The 16298-nt window shown below is 38.4% G+C and overlaps 1 protein-coding gene across 8 annotated transcripts in view; it reads right to left on the bottom strand.

The window, feature by feature from the left end:
- LOC108032903 (uncharacterized protein CG43427) overlaps window positions 1-16298 on the bottom strand; it is a 55957-nt gene that overhangs the window by 26359 nt on the left and 13300 nt on the right. For all 8 annotated transcript variants that reach the window (XR_001768648.3, XR_001768649.3, XM_017106953.3 and 5 more), the window contains one exon: window positions 6282-6336. The gene's annotated coding sequence lies outside the window, so the exon portion shown is untranslated. The remainder of the gene's footprint in view (window positions 1-6281; window positions 6337-16298) is intronic.

Here is a 16298-nt window from a genome sequence, read left to right as displayed (position 1 = left end):
TGGGTTCCCCGATTATGCAAGCAGTTTTTACTGTCTTTGGTATTATCAATCCACGTAAAAAATATTACCAGCCCCGAATCAGCAACGATTTTTGTTCAGGTTTTATGGGTATTGATTATATGGCTTTGATTTTGGTGGTAAAGCTAACGACCCCCTCTTGAACAAAGAAGTCTCTTTGTGTTCCATTGACACAGTTTCCAGTTTGAGAAGTTTTATTGCTCTCTTAGTCCCATATATGCCAGTGATTGGGCCTGGCGTCAGACCTCCTGATAGAGGCCTCGACGAATACCGGTGACCCGAATACGCTTAAGCCTCAGTAGTGGCTAATAATTTGGCTGTTAAAATTATTCGAGCCCAATTAGTTTCAGAGAGACAAAAATATAAGAATGAAAGGAACTCCAAACCTTCTCTAGGCAATTTAATTTAAATTTATTAAAGGCTTACTACACAAACCATTCCTCCCAAAGTTTGTAAAGCATTGACGGCATTGGATGAAGGGTGAGCAGATGCATTGACAACTTTAATATACTGCCACACTGGCTAGAGGGATCAGTGTTTGCATGAGGAGGGATACGGTGCAGAAAAGGGGAACGATGTAAACTTGGCTGGGGCTGAGACAAAAGGCGTGAAGCCTAAACCGATGGTAAGTGTCTATAATGTCTATGAATATACGGCTGCAGGCAGACACGAAATCACACCGCAGCACAAGGAGTAGACAAACAATGTCAGCCAAGGATCCGCTCTTGCAAGGGCGAGCAAGGGTCCGTGGAGGGAGAAAAGGGTAAGGAACCATAATGACAACATGACATGCAAAGTTTTGTCAAAGCCCAGACAGGCAAACAATGTTCGAGTTGTTGAGGGCGAGCGAGGATGCGGATGGTGGCCAAGATGAGGATGAGCTCCGTCTCGCAGCCACAAGTAGCCGGTGCTGCTGGATGCGGGCCTTTACCAACTCCCGGAGTTGGGGTGGCTTTGTCATCATTTTACATTTCTTACATTTTTGTTTAGCACGTTATATGAATAACTAATTGAGAGCCGCACACCGCACCACGTACGAAATATATGGGAAGCAGGAATGTGGCCATGCACTGGGAGAATCCGGTAGCTAATTGTTTCGCATTAAGAAACCAACCTTTGTAGTTCCGCAAAACCTTTTTATCAAACAGAGGGATCCAAATTAATTTTTTTATCAACTTTGTCATTAAAGAATATTAAATTTTCAATCAAATAAATGCGCTTTTTATTTTCTAATCCGGATTTCTAATAATCGATATAGTCATGTGCATCTGTTAGTAGGAACGCTGTCTTATACTTGTTCCTTGCAGAGTATCCTAGATTCGTCCCAAAGTAGCCGACACTATAAAGTGAGTATATTCTTAAAGAATTAGTAGACGAGAGGATCTACCGTCCCTCGTATGAACACTGAGATCTTAGAAACTATAAAAGTCCATTGGCATTTGGCCGGCATATCGGTCCATCCTTGCACCATCGGGACAGAATTCAGTTTTACTGGTAAATATGGTAGGATCCTTCGCACACTCTCTAGGTGCGCTTCGTCACTACATCTTCTGTCGCCCCAGTGAAAGCACCGTTTTTAATAATTTTCTACATGCAGCATACAACTTTTGGCAGTGCAATGCTTTCATTAGCTACATCTCCGCGGCGAAAATCATATCGACTTTGAGGGCGGGCGTTCGTGGCGAAGTCGACAAACCATGACTGGGCATAACAACGAGCAACCGAGTACAAACAACCAACAACACGCTGGAATCTCGGGTCCATGAAGAAGTGGAGTAGGACAGCAGCAGCAGAAGCCCGAGCCTGTTCAGCTTTGGATCTTCGATTCTCGGCTCTGGGGGCTAAACTGGTAGCACATTCAGTCTATCTTTTTTGCCAGTCCAGGGCTGAGTCATCCTCAAGTCGGCAGTCGGCTGCCAGTGTTTTGCATTAGGCCAAGTTCGATGACTAAGCAGACTTGATTTCAGGTTCTCCCTTCGATGCCGGCCGGCATAACTTCACTGTGACCGCATCCCCGAGCAGATGTTGTCGTGTCCATGTGGTCATGGCTGCCGGGCTGCGACTGTGGGGCGCACTTGAACCTGGTCGGGGGTTCTGTCAGCTTTTGGGTCAACGAATTTTAGGCTAGTGATTGAAATGTATTAAATATTGCAAACTTCTGACTGAAATTAAACAAAACCTCTGCAAGGGCATAGAAAGCTAACTAGGCAGATAGCATGCGAAGAAAAAATGGTTACTTTGATTCCAAGGCCATTGCCAGAATATAGTTAAATGTGTTGAAGAATATGTATGTGCACCGACTGATTCGAGGGACCCAAATCAAAGTGTGATCAACTATTGAAATTAAAAAATCGCAGTTTGAGAGCCACTGATTTCGGTTGACTGGCTCCTTATGTAATTACGAGTGATTTCCGCTGCGGACCGATGTTACCGTATGGCCTATAATTTAGCTAGTTTTCTCAAATTGCTCAGCCACTTCCCCCAGTTCCAGTTTTTCAATTGCCATCGATGCTTAGTTTCCATTTCATTCGTACTCAAAGTTCAGCGTCTCCCTCTGCACACTCACAATTACAAATGGAATTCAATGAGTAGAATCAGCACAATGATCGGGCAAAATAATTTTCCTTTAAACTACTTTTGTGCTGTTGTCGATCTCTAATTCTCGCTTTTGTGTTTATTTCGACTTTTTTTGCTTTTGCGCTTCTCAACTGAAGTGGAACAATTTTGTTTCGCTTCTGCGTTTATTGGAGCGATCAGCATTTGCCGATTTAAAGCTATACACCCATTACGTTAAAAGGCGCTAAAAGTTTTATATTTCAGTTCACTTGCAATCAAGTCACTCGATTATATCGATCGCAAATCTAAAGTTGTATTAATTTTTAATCTTCAATAAAAAAGGAATGCAACAAGTTTTTCAATGAGTTTTTGACTATTTTAAGCCGAGGTACCAAGAACTGTAAAAATGACATATTATTTTAATTTAATATCTTGTAATCCAATTTCCTTCCACTCCGCACATGCGCTGCCCCCACAAACGTGTGCAAAATACTTTAGCTCTCATACTTTGAGAGACTCAGCGAACCATGCAAGTCTAGCTTGGCTACTGATCTCCACACGCCGTACGCCCCAAACGTCGCAACTTTACTGCAACTGTCGGAGGAGGAGATCTCGCGGTGACCAAAGCAAGGCGGAGTACAATGGAACAGTCGAGTCAGGCTAAATTATATTATGGACCCACCTAACACGTAGAGTAAAAGGGTAAATTGCATTCGTCCGAAAGTATGTAACAGGTAGGGGGGCCCCATAAAGTATATATATTATCTTCTCTGTCTGACCGTACGAACGCTCAGGTCTTGGCAGTGTGCCACGCCCACTACCTGCGAAAAACTGTAGCGCCTACTGTTTATAAGCTTGAAAACCATTTTAACTGAAATGAATTTGACTCATCAATACCTATTAATTTACCTAAAAATCAGTTTGCCACGCCCACAAAAGGCCAAAACGTCTACCGCTCAAAATATACTGAAAGAGGGGGTAGGTGGCGCTTTAAGCTGGGTAACGGGTATCTGATAGTCGAGACACTCGACCCTAGCGCTCTTGCTTGTTTTGTGCGTACAAATCGAACGACTTTATCATTTATCTGGCAAAGTAGAACACGGTTTTTATCATGTACGTAGGATTTAAAATACGCTACATGGTTCGAACTGCAAGGGTGTGTACACTTCGGCTTGGCCAGTCCGGCTTCCTTTCTTTTTTAATTTGTGGTTCGCTGCGGTCGCGTAATCAGGGTGTAACAATTACGCGTTCTGAATTGCTCCGATAATCGGGCGGGGGAGACCCACAGATAGGTATAGGGCCGATGAGAATTTGGAAATGTCGGGCTCTCTCAGGGGCTATGCCGCGCCCTCTCACGTCTCACGTGTTTGCCGTGCAAGTCTGCTCTCAGCGCAATATGCGAAATATTTTAGAACGCTGAAATCTTATACTGCCGACAGGTGACGGGCTCTGACTTAATGCTTTTGTTGCAGGTTCTTAGTTAATTTCTGTTCTGTGGTTACGGGTTGCCTTCGATTGCCGGGCTTCATGCTTAATTAGGCGTCGCTCGTCAATAACGATTTAACATCGGTTATGAACTGCGAGAATTGGAATTTCGGCCGCAACGAATTATCCCCATAAGCCAAATAAATCAAAAAGCAACTCAGAAAATGTAAATTAAAGCTGTTAGGAATGCCATTTTCGATGGACAAAATAATAATTTCAGTTCAAAAGGGGAGTGGCTTTACGGTCGCCCAAAAAATGGACCAGCCCAGAAGAATTTAAATAGAATGTGTGCCTAATGTGGGTACTTATTGGGGAGTTGGTCAAATGGCATTTTCAAACGTGTTCGTTGATAAGAAACTGAGTTAAATTGCTGGAAATAACATATTTTGAGGGTTCTGTAGGATAGTGATAGAAAAATAAGTAGTTTATACACCATTTTCTATTTAATAAGTGATCATTTGGTTTAAATTACACTGGTTTATAAAAACATTTCCTGAGCCTTTTTAAAAACCAATCCATAATAATACTCGTTGCTCGTATAGTCAAAAGGTAGTCAGAAAGTATGTAACCGCAGAAGAAAGCGTTTCCGATCCCATTATGTATATATATTCTTAATCAGGATCACAAGCCGAGTCGATCTAGCCATGTCTGTCTGTCTGTCTGTCCGTATAAACGCTGAGATCTCGGAAACTATAAGTACTAGAATATTCAAAATAGGCACGCAAGTTTATTCACGCCCACTCCAACGCCCACAATACGCCAAAAACTGTAGCGTCTACTGGATTATAGCGTTCTTCATTGTTTTCATATAGACTCTGGTGTTCTTTTGCTTCAAAACAAGACTCGAAGTACATACACAACCAGAAATATCGAATAAAATAATATATAGTAAAATACTTTTTTGAACATTCTAAATTTAGTTTAAAAGAAAGACCAAATCGTTGATTGATATAAAAACAATCCTAACAAATGGAAACCAACTGATCACAGCCCACCAACTAAGTCGTGCAGAAACTACATAGACAAACAAACACTATTTTGTGGAAGATTAACCTTGGAGGCACCCGAAATCGTTCTATCAGCCAATCCCACACTAAGTGTCCAGATCGAAGAGATCGAAGCGAACTCCGTTCCCGAGTTGACAACGAAACGAATAAGGCAATCATTCATTCAGCTGCCTGCCAAAGTCTTTGCTAGACTCTGCAGATACATACAGCTGTTCATATAGAAGCCAACGAATCGAAGCCACTAGCAACAAGATGCAAACTTCAATTCATTCCAATGCTAGGCGCGAAATTACTAAAAGTTAACGGAAAGAAAGCTGGCAGAAAAGATTTACCAACAAAGCAAATTAAACGAAATATGGAAACGCCTACGCCATTACCAGGCAACTATAAAACCAATGAAATCATTCTGATCTACACAAAGCAAAAGTCTTTCGATTGCGGATTGACATAGAGGAAAAAATTGTCTTAAAGTTAAACATTATCAATTTCAATGACGAAAATTCATCAACTATTGATAAACATAATTCATTTGCACTAAAGCTATCATCTAGGCATAGATGACTTTCCAAGTTATTTTTAAAGGAAAGCACACATCATGCGGTGGGATTCAGCCGTGCCCAAGGCTATTGTATCGGGGCATGTGTTTAGAATCTCTGCACTCCTGTATGTGCCAGCTCTCTTTTCTACGCCCTTTTATAGGTTTCTTTCTGCATGGGTTGGATGTCATTCTGATTTCGCCCGACATGTGCAATGCCTTTTACGTGGATGCAGTTTGCGTATCTTGTATCTTGTAGCTGGTATCTTTGTCTGCCTGTAGAGTGTTCGTATCTCTACACATGTAACTATAACGCTTTATTGTAAGCAGACAAGTTTCGAGTTGAGTTCAGGCTGCGACTCAACTCAGCTTGCATGTCAAATTAATTTCATTCAATTTAAATGCAATTTGACGCTGTTTCACTCTGCGCACTCACTGAGCTGACTCTCAGATCTGTATGTATCTGTATCTGGCAGGTTTGCCAGCACCTGCATAGTACACAGAGTATCTCATAGCCGCTGATTCAACGTTAATGATGCAATGCGCCGTGTGAGACGGCAAACTGTGCGTTTTATTTTGATGCCTTTTGATTAACGACCCTTGGCTAACATTTCTGCACGATTGAGTGAATGTCGGGCACTTTGTTAACATTATATTTGTGTATAAAAGCGACCACTTACCTTTTTAAATTCCTTGATTAAGTGGGATATTGGTCGAAGAGTTATTCGTTGGGATCTGTAAGCAGAAGTATTGAAATTATAGAATACATTTTTACGGTACAAGACAAAAACATTATATGTACATAAAAGTTAACTTATAAAAGGTAATTTAATCGTCCAATTTTTAAACAGTAAATCGCATTCAATTTCGATATTTTTTTTACAAAATTCCTTTATTTTGATTTTTTAATGTTCTAACAGTTTACTTTAAATTTTACTTTATGAACATAAATACGTGCAAGAAGTCTCAAAACGCTTCGATCTTTTATGTTTGCTCCAGTTTTGGTTTTCACAAAGGACTGTTTCCTATTATTTCAGAAAAAAAAAAAATTTATATACAAAGCTATAAAACAAAAGAAATATATATATATGGAAAATCGGTCAACTTGTTAATGTCGAAGCTTATAATTGCCCGAATCAGTTGTAAGCGCGAATACATGATTAACATGATCAAACACATTCGGCTATTTATGTTAAGGTTTTGAACAGTTTTAGTTAAAAAAAATTTGCTTATGGTGCCTGGGCTAACATAAAATTATAAAATGTAAATGTAATGTAAATTTAGGTTCACATTATAATTTTTTTAAAACGCTTTTTTAAAAACCTTATTCAAAAAACATATAAAAACGTATGAGGATTTGTGCAGCAGGTTTCAGAAAAATCAAAAATATATAATAATAAATTATTTGCTAAATCCGTTCGGTTTGAAAGCACTGCCCATAAGTAGGTGGGATTATTTATTTTTAAAATATGACTATGCGGCATTGAAAATATATTTGTTTTGGAAAATATATGCGACATTTTACTCTTGTTTTCATTTGTCCGTCTAGTACATCAGAAGGAGGTCTATTTTGGGCATATGTGTGTCACATTATTGGTTCAAATTAATATATATTTACGATACGCCCCTTGGCCGTGAACTGAAAGCTGCGCAAGACAAGAAAAAAGCGGACAAGGAAAAATTTATTTCATTCATTGGCCAAAATGTAAATATAAGTTTGCACGTATTTTTGCAGCTGGCCTCGCCATGGCATTTTTTTCTTCGTTTTCTGGTCTCGATTCGTTTCTCAGTAAACCATTTCGCACTTTTTGTTTTTCTTCTTGCGTTTAATAAAGAAATTTTATTTATGTTTGCCCCTCCCGTTGGATTGTTTACAATTCAAAAATGCTGAGGCGCAGTTCTTAGTACGTCGATAATACATGCCACGGATAAGCATATTTCACAAACAAGCCTATCGAAGATTTAGAAGGGCTACTTGCTTTTCTTCCAAAACTTAACAAAACAACAATTTTGTGATCGCCATTTAACTCATTTAAAAATAATTTATTTGTATCTCTGTCTTTTAGATGCTAATAATGGTTCAACGTAAAGAGCTTACCAAGAGAAAGCACGGTTCTGTATAAAGGTAAACGTGAAATCATATTTTTATACCACCTTTTCGATTTATAGTCTAATTTCATCTGATTGCCGAAATTAAAGCCTAACCACTTGCCCTCCGTGTGCTTGCCATATAATAATTTATGTACATGCATAATTAATCAGGGCAAGGTATAGCGAGGATGGAGATTCTAAAGTCCTGATCTGTAGCCAAACCGAATACTAAACAGAATAAGTATTTTATTTAATTTGCCGAGGAGATCGTGTTTATTGGCTTGAAAAGAACGAGTTATTCTAAGACACCCATACATTAACGTTATTGCATAATAAAACACCAAGTTCTGTCAACGTTTTGCCCCTCAAAATGTCCAAAAGCCCATGTAAACTTAATGCTAATAGCATGAACAGTTTAGCAATCTTCAGAAGCTTCTCGTCGGGAATGAATCAGTTTGTTGGATTCATTTGTTCAGCTAAGCAATCAATGAAGGTTTTGTTTTAGCTGGCAGTAAACAGCAGCACTGTATTATGAACAAAAGTATTTGCGGTATTTTGTCATCTTCTGAGCATTTGAATGGGGTTTTAATTTTAGCTACAAGGCACCGTTTGCAGTCAGGAACAATAACCCGGCGATGACATAAGCGAACTATTTAAAAGGTGATTTTCGATTAAGAAGAAATCAAGATGTGGCAGTCATTTTGCTTGCTATTATTTTATTTTATTTTTGTAGTTCTCTGCCTCGTTAGCTGGTTTCTGTGTCCCTGGCACCAATAGAAGAAGACACAAGTTTGCATGTTTCGTTATTGATGTATTTTCTGCATTATATTGCAAAATGCAAAACAATAGAGTACCGTGAAATCCGCACACACGAGCAGAAATGATAATTGGAGGCAAGCAACTATTGTTAGTTGCAATTGCAACACTCGAATCGCACGCACAGGCTGCGCGCATTTTTGGCTTTGTTTGCTGCTAATTTCCTCTTAATTACACTTTTTGCGTTTCTTGTTAATTGCCTGCATTCAATACGCCAACGGGTCATCGGAATTCGCAACCTCGCGTTTCGGAGAAGTTCGGTTTTACGTTGGGGATGTCCCTGGATTCCCTGGAATTGAGTAGTTAATTCTGCTACGCTTGGATACATTTTTAAGTGCTGTTTCTTTTTTGGATACTAACCAGGAAGCCAGGGAACTTTGGTGCAGAGTGACATTATTTCACTTCAAGATTGAAGTGCATGTTTAGAAAGTTAGCTTGGGCCAAATAGTTCTGTTTTGGAAGACACGAGTGTGGCCCCATCGGCCAAAAGACAGATATAGCCGGTGTCACCATAATAAGCCGTGTTTATGGCCCTCCGCTGTCCGATGACTGTGCAACAGTCGCGATCAGTCGAATACTGCAACATTGTTGCTATTATTGGCAGATGCGGTTGCCGATGTTATTGTTATTGTGTTTTCTGTAGCCGCAGTCATTACGGTTGGTTGTTTATTTTCTTCCATCGTCGGATTTTCGGTTGTTTTGACTGTTATGCTACGACCATCATCATCATCACCATCGCCATCAGTTTGGGGGCTGCACGAACCTCCGCAGAGATACTTCGTGTGTTATGCTGACGGGTGCATTGAACCCTTTCCGAAAGTGATTGCTTAAAGCGGAGATGATCGCCACGAAGAAAGGGCTTGGAGGAGATGAGTAGCTGGGGAGCAGATGGGAAATGTGAGACGAAGCCGGAGCTTAATGGTTTCCATTGTCAACGTGTGCTCACTGTGGTCGCATCTTGTTTTGGAGTCAAATCTGGACACTTTTAATCCGATTTTCCGATTTCGATTTCGATCCGATTTTTTTATTTAATTATAATATTATTTATATTATATTATTTAATTAAAATAAATGATGGATCTACATGCCTAGCCTAATTGAATTCATGGTAGTACTGTTTTAAAGCCAATAGTTCTTTGGATTGTTCAAAAGGGATTCCGATTTTATACACATACAAGTTAAAAGCATTTGTTTCTCAATCCTTAGTATTAATAAGGGGTAACCTTTGTCTGTCTGAATAAACAGCGGTCCGATCTAGAAATCTATATAATCTTTAAAATTAAAATTAAGCATATAGATTCTAGGGGTTCCTGCACATCCAAGTGCCACGGCCAAACTAACGCGTCTCCACCTATTTTGAGGTTAGAGTTATAAACAAGTTAAACATTGTAAGACCCGAAAAAGTTTATGCTTAACAAATTCAAGCACGGATAAATATTTAAAAATTGCTGCTAGCTTCAGTCTATTAAAACTAATTTTTTTTAAATAAATATTTCATTATTTCCCTGACCGTTTCCGTGACAGCTTCATGTTAGAGTCGTCCTATTTTCATTAAATTTTATTTGAAATTCGTAAAAATAAAAAAATTTACTCCCAATTTTATAAGATAATAATTCAAAAAACACCGAAGCTAATAAATATTTTTCTACAATTTTCCTAACGTTCCTTTGGCAACTGTGTGATATATATAGTTGTCCGATTGAAAAATGTTTTTTCCAAGCGTAGGGGGTTATATGCTAAAAACTTACTAAAACTGACTTGGCAAGATCGATTCGTCTAGTGATACTGATCAAGAATATATTTACGTTGCAAACTTCTGACTGAAATCATAATACCCTCTGCAAGGGTATAAAAAGGTCTACCGCCTTCACCATTCGTACAGCTTTTTTTGGAGGGAGAGAAAGAGAACGAATAAAAAATACTGGCCAAAACCAACGAGACGGGGAAAATACAGAACCGGAAGTTTACAAAAGTTGACAGTGGATCGTTCGTACAGCCGTGCCATAAACAACAGCAGCTATTCTCTTTTTTTAGCTCAGTCAAATCAGTCAGGCATATAGAACATTGACATATCGGGTGAGATCGCAGCATGCCAGTTGGAAAAATGGGTTGAGAAATGGAGGGGAGGCCAGTAAGAAAAGGCATATCGATATGCAAAAACCACAAATTAAGAGAGGGGTTTCAGCCTTTTCCACTCACGAAAGCGGCACTTGGTTGGACGGTAACCTAAGACAACATGAAGCGAGAGGGGGAAAAATCAGCAAAATACCCAAGACGTAGACGAAAGCGCATATGTTTCCGTTGGCCGTTAATTAAAGCCACAAAAGACAGTCGCATGGCCTAAAATGGGCGCACACATTCGTACATACGAAAATTGTTCGAACTCTTTGACCGCTTTGCGAAACAAAGCCGGCAAGCTGAAGTTTGCACCATATCATGCAATTAAAATCGCATCACAAAACCGTATAACTGCGTCAGATTTGTATATAATTATAGATACTACTCATATAACAGCTATGATTTTTATAAAAATGTTGTTAAAAATTAAAAACAAAAGTATAATTATACCCATTACTTCTAGAATAAGTGGGTATATTGCCTTTATTTAAAACAAGAAAGAAAGCTAACTTTGAGAAGCAAGAAATCGAAGTATTAAAATAAATCGAAAATATTAAATCGAAAATATTAAAGGAATGAGAATTTCATATGTCAAAAAACATTTTTTGATTATTCCTATTGGAGCTATGGAGTATAGGTTTATGATACGGCTCGTTCCGGCTTATTTACTACCTAGAATAGAAAGACCATTTTTGGAAAGTTTGCGTAGAAGCGGACAGACGGACGGACAGATGGATCGACTTTAAGGGTTGACTTTAAAGGGTCAGAAATAAATACAAATATAAAAATCAGGAGCAATAGTTGAGGCATAGAAAGCGCAGGGGCCTAATGTGGGTAATGGAGAGCGTGGAAGGCTCGTGATCGTCTTTTAGCAAGGCTCCATCAATCTTGCGTCGGCGGCGCCGCTAACTGTTTGATTAAAGATCAGTCTACATTCACTTCTGGCCGAAATGTAGTCGCAGCTGCCAATGCAACGAATTTCTAGTGCACTGCTGAGAGAAATTCGTTTGATATGTTGATAACGAAATATCGGATACCAATTCCGGATCAGAATACTATATCGAATACCTAGTCTTCAACTCTTCCATATAGGTCATATGGAAAGTATTTTTTAACGCCTTAACGCCTGTTGTCTACTAGTAATGGGTGTGGCAAAATAAGAACCAAATATATCTGGTTGGAAATACAGTTCTTTGAGCATCCCGAGATGCTTTCGCCAAAACAGACTGCCTGGATAGGTCGATGAAGGTGATCAAAAGATATTTACCCTTAAATATGTCGGAAAGTAATCCTTCTCTCTGTCTTGATCGAGTATAAAAAGAAATATAAGTGGAAAGGGTATGCAAAGCGATTGCGCCAGCTGTGCACAATTCATGTTGGATACTGCACAGCCGGCAACAAATCTGCAACAGCAGACCGGGAAAAAAATGGAAGGAGTGTTGGGTTGAACATTGAACGTTGAACGCTGTTTCGGCCGCAAGAGATGTCAGCTGCTGATGCTGCAGCGGTTATTTTACTGGGATACTGATAGTGGCAACGGCCAAGCCACACAGCGTTTGCAACATAACACGCATATGGAGGAGAAATTGTGCCAATTTGTTGGTTGCTGTTGTTGCAGCAGGCAAAGGCAAAAGGCAAACCACAAAGCGACAAGCGACAAGAAGTGTCTATACGGCGGCATTATTGATGATGACAGAAATGTGTCGTTGTCGGAAAAGCATTTTCCATGCGCAGCTGTGCCACAAATGCATTTTCAGCCGTTCTCTCCTGCCATGAACCTCCGATCGGTCCAGAGTCAAAGTCAGACCCCAAGTTCACCGATCGGCCAGCGAGCGCAGCTTTCAGGGACCACGCTGGAAACAAATGTGGCCAAAGTCGGTCAGTTCAAATTACTCCTATAGTTTACTTCCTCAGTTAGTGTCAATTATCAGATTCAATAGAGCTAAGTATGAAAACATTTATTATTTTGTTACTATGTATTTTTTAAAATTTCTGAGGTTTCCATTAAACACAATAAATATTATTTCTTTCCGTGCAGTCTCAGCAACCAGTTGTTGATTAAACTAAATGCGCCTTTTCCTCTCACTCCTTTTCGAAGGGCAATATTTATGCCATGCATTAATTTTCATGTCTAAAGGAGTTTAAGGCGTAGAGCCAAAATGACCTTGTGCGTAAATTTTAATCAGCACATCCTTAAAAAAGGTAAGAGACTGGTTTGTTCAGGCATGCGGGTGATGATCCGGGATTCGTGACTCATCCGCCCAGCCAGCTCAAATGATAGCCGAGTTAAGACCTTTGCCTGCGGAAGATGCTCAAAAAGGAAGACGACCCAGCATCACTTTGATGGACAGACACAATTGGGTTACAGAGAACGAATTCCGTGGTCGTTGCAATGGCAACTATGCGGAATATGATATCATCTCGAGAGTAAAGACGCCCACAGTCGCCCGTCAACCGCAAAAGAACGTCGTCGTCATTGTCATCTTCATCATCAGATACGGATACAGATTTAGCAATGCGATACAAAAATTAGCAAATTGTTATTTTTATAATTTAATTGAAACGCCAACGAGCCAAAAGAAGTGCCAGAAAGCAAACGACAAGAGCCAAACAAAAGACAAAAGCTCACGATTCAGAGCCAAAAACCTGCAAATACCAACGAAATACAATCAAAGCAAGGCACATCTGAAAATTAACAAGATAATCTGGTCTTATTTAGTTCCCATATTTTAAAGTATTTTTTTGTATCTTATGGGGCTTTGCACAATTTATAGAATGGAGCACGTCTGCCTCGGACTTTCATATGCGCATTCATGCAGATTATTCAGTTCAGTCCATTCATATAACGCAAATCATTCAAACGAGTTTGCATGCGGATTTGCATATTCTTTGACTGCTCATTTGGTCGCTTAAAGCAACAACTACTTGGTGATGTTTTTACGAAGAGCTCACATTTTTAAAATCCACTTTTTATTGAGCTGTACTAAGAGTACTTTTTGTTTGAAATGACAGTAATATTTGTAGACTGCAAAATATTCTAAGTCAAAATATTTTCCGGATTTATAGAAGGCTCTTTGTTCTTTAACATAATCAATTTGCTCGTAAGATAAGAAATGTGTTGTATTCATCAGACTATTCAAAAGTTGGGATTAACATTATATCATTTCTGTAATGTACATTGTAAACCTATTTTACAACGGATAATTACGTATCGGAAACCTACTTTTTCATTTATTCAGCTTATTAAAATTTTATTAATTATGATAGTTGCGATCTCGAAAGTTATGATGTGTGAGCAAAATATAAAAAATATAAACCTATTTTACAACGGATAATTACGTATCGGAAACCTACTTTTTCATTTATTCAGCTTATTAAAATTTTATTAATTATTATAGTTCCGATCTCGAAAGTTATGATGTGTGAGCAAAATAAGCTTTTTAAACACCAGTTATCAGTTAACACTTTTTTAATAAAAAAAAAGCTCAATAAAAGAAATCTCGCAACTTGTACCTTTCAGGTAAGTTTCCACATTCAAATAGAGAATAAGCGCCATTGCGGTTTAAAATTACCCATATTTGCAGGGCCTTAATTTAATATAAGAAAACTAAAGTCAAAATGGCTAGAAGCTATTAAAAAGTAGGTGGCTAAGTGGGAAAACTTTCATATCAGTGAATCAAATCGCTCAACAGCTTTGCCGGAAAAATAAAACCCGCCAGCTAAGATTATGATGAGGAAAAATGGTTCCTTACTTCATTTTATCAATTTCATCTACGAGAAAACGCATTTGATTGTCAGATATGCTTTTAAATAATCATCTAACCTCAGCATGCTCGCGGGCACTTGGCGCCTGGCAAATGAGTGGGACTCTTTTCAACCACAAAAAATATTATTATTTTTATTACATTTGGTAACAACTACGCCAAGAAATATGCGTGGGAATGGAGTTGAGACAATTTCATGTATACAATAAACACACCAGGAGAAGCAGTAACAATAACAAAGCAGGTAAACTGAAAAAGTGAGCTCAAAGGCATGTCTAGAGGAAACAAATGAAGTTGAACAATTTTGCTACTGTTTGTACCGAAGTGAGTGTAAAGTGCCATATGAAGTGGCTTCGCCAGAGACCAAAACACTAGAGAGGAGTAGCGTCATCGACGCGTTTTAGGTCGTCATCATCATCACCGAGCTACAAACCTCTTTCTGACAATTAATCCTGAGGTATTCGGTCTACTCTGCCTTATAATCTAATTTCTTCTTCCCTGTTTTGGAGACTTAACTGTGAAACATTGCTTTTCATGGACATGCATATTTTATGTTTTAATTACAAGTTTTCTTCTCTTCTTTAGGAGCACGCCGGGTTCGGTGTTGTGTACTTACTTTTATATAATAATTATTTTTTTTATACACTTCTTAAGGAGGTTAAAAACTAGTAACGATACAAAATTTTTATATCAATTTTTGTGAAGAATGCGAATTATACGATCCACTAGAAAATAATCTTATTACAAAAATTTTTACACTTTACATACTTTTTCCCCAATACAATAGACCCTTTTAGTCTACAACAAAGGGGTATAATAATACTTATGTTAATTTAAAAAGGGTTTTAAAACTCTTTAAAGTATCTTGTCTGAAAATGTTTTCTAGAGTATAACCTATCGTGGCTTGTTAGGCCCAGCTACTACGTGCAAAATGGGGTTGACAACATCAAACGGTAATTCTAAGAAAAAGATTTTTGTTTACAGTCTCGTTCGCTTTTGAAATTGGTTCCTTGTTATGATGACAAGACTTTCCAAAGATTGATTTTGAAAAAGAGCTGTAGAATCAAAACTTTTTTTTTTACAAAAAAAGCTTCTATTCAAACCTTTAAGACACATATACAATACGTTTGTTACCTTCTCCAACCTGTCTCATGTCCATCAAACTTTTTTTTTTAGATTTTACTTCAAGTTGACTATCAAAACACGTGCCAGCATAGTCCACAAAAATTTTATTATGCGTATCATAAACTTCATCGAGGCCTATGAATATGTCATTTATTTTATGAATAATTAACGACATTTAAATGCTTTACTGGTAAATAAATAGAAAGCAAGTTTTGACTTTGGTTACTCAAATGGATTGGACTGGGCTAAGGTTGGTGGGGTGACGGAATTATTGACCTGCTGAGCGTTTACGACTTGGGAATGACAAAGTCTTAGGCATCGACAAACGTTGACCTTTTTACCACAAGCGCGGTATAAGAACATGTAAACTTTAATAAAATGACAGTTTACACAGATTTTAAGATTTTTAAGTAGATCTATATTTTAGGTATTTTGTTCGCAAGGTCTGACCGCAGTTTTAAAGTTTAAATGAGAAATTCTTCATTCGAGGTTTAAACGAAAGTCTCTTGGCTGGGATTATTTAAAGAAAAGCGCCATAAATTCTGTTGTCCCAAAATGTCTTAGCGCCAAAAGTAAAATACAAAAACAGAATAAAAATACGTGTTTCCCAATTTTTAGCTTCGTTTTCTCTGCCTTTTCACGCCGAAAACCCGAAGAAACGGGAGGAATTCCTGTCTGGCTAAGACAGGGAGCTCTCTACAAAAATCTCGAATATTTGTGTATTTTTAGCTTCGTATACGCATATATATTTATATGGAACCTATTTTCATCTAATTTCTTTCA

The sequence above is a fragment of the Drosophila biarmipes genome, chromosome 3R (genome assembly GCF_025231255.1).
Source record: "Drosophila biarmipes strain raj3 chromosome 3R, RU_DBia_V1.1, whole genome shotgun sequence".
Classification (NCBI taxonomy): domain Eukaryota; kingdom Metazoa; phylum Arthropoda; class Insecta; order Diptera; family Drosophilidae; genus Drosophila; species Drosophila biarmipes.
This window is presented reverse-complemented; position numbering and strand designations above follow the sequence as displayed.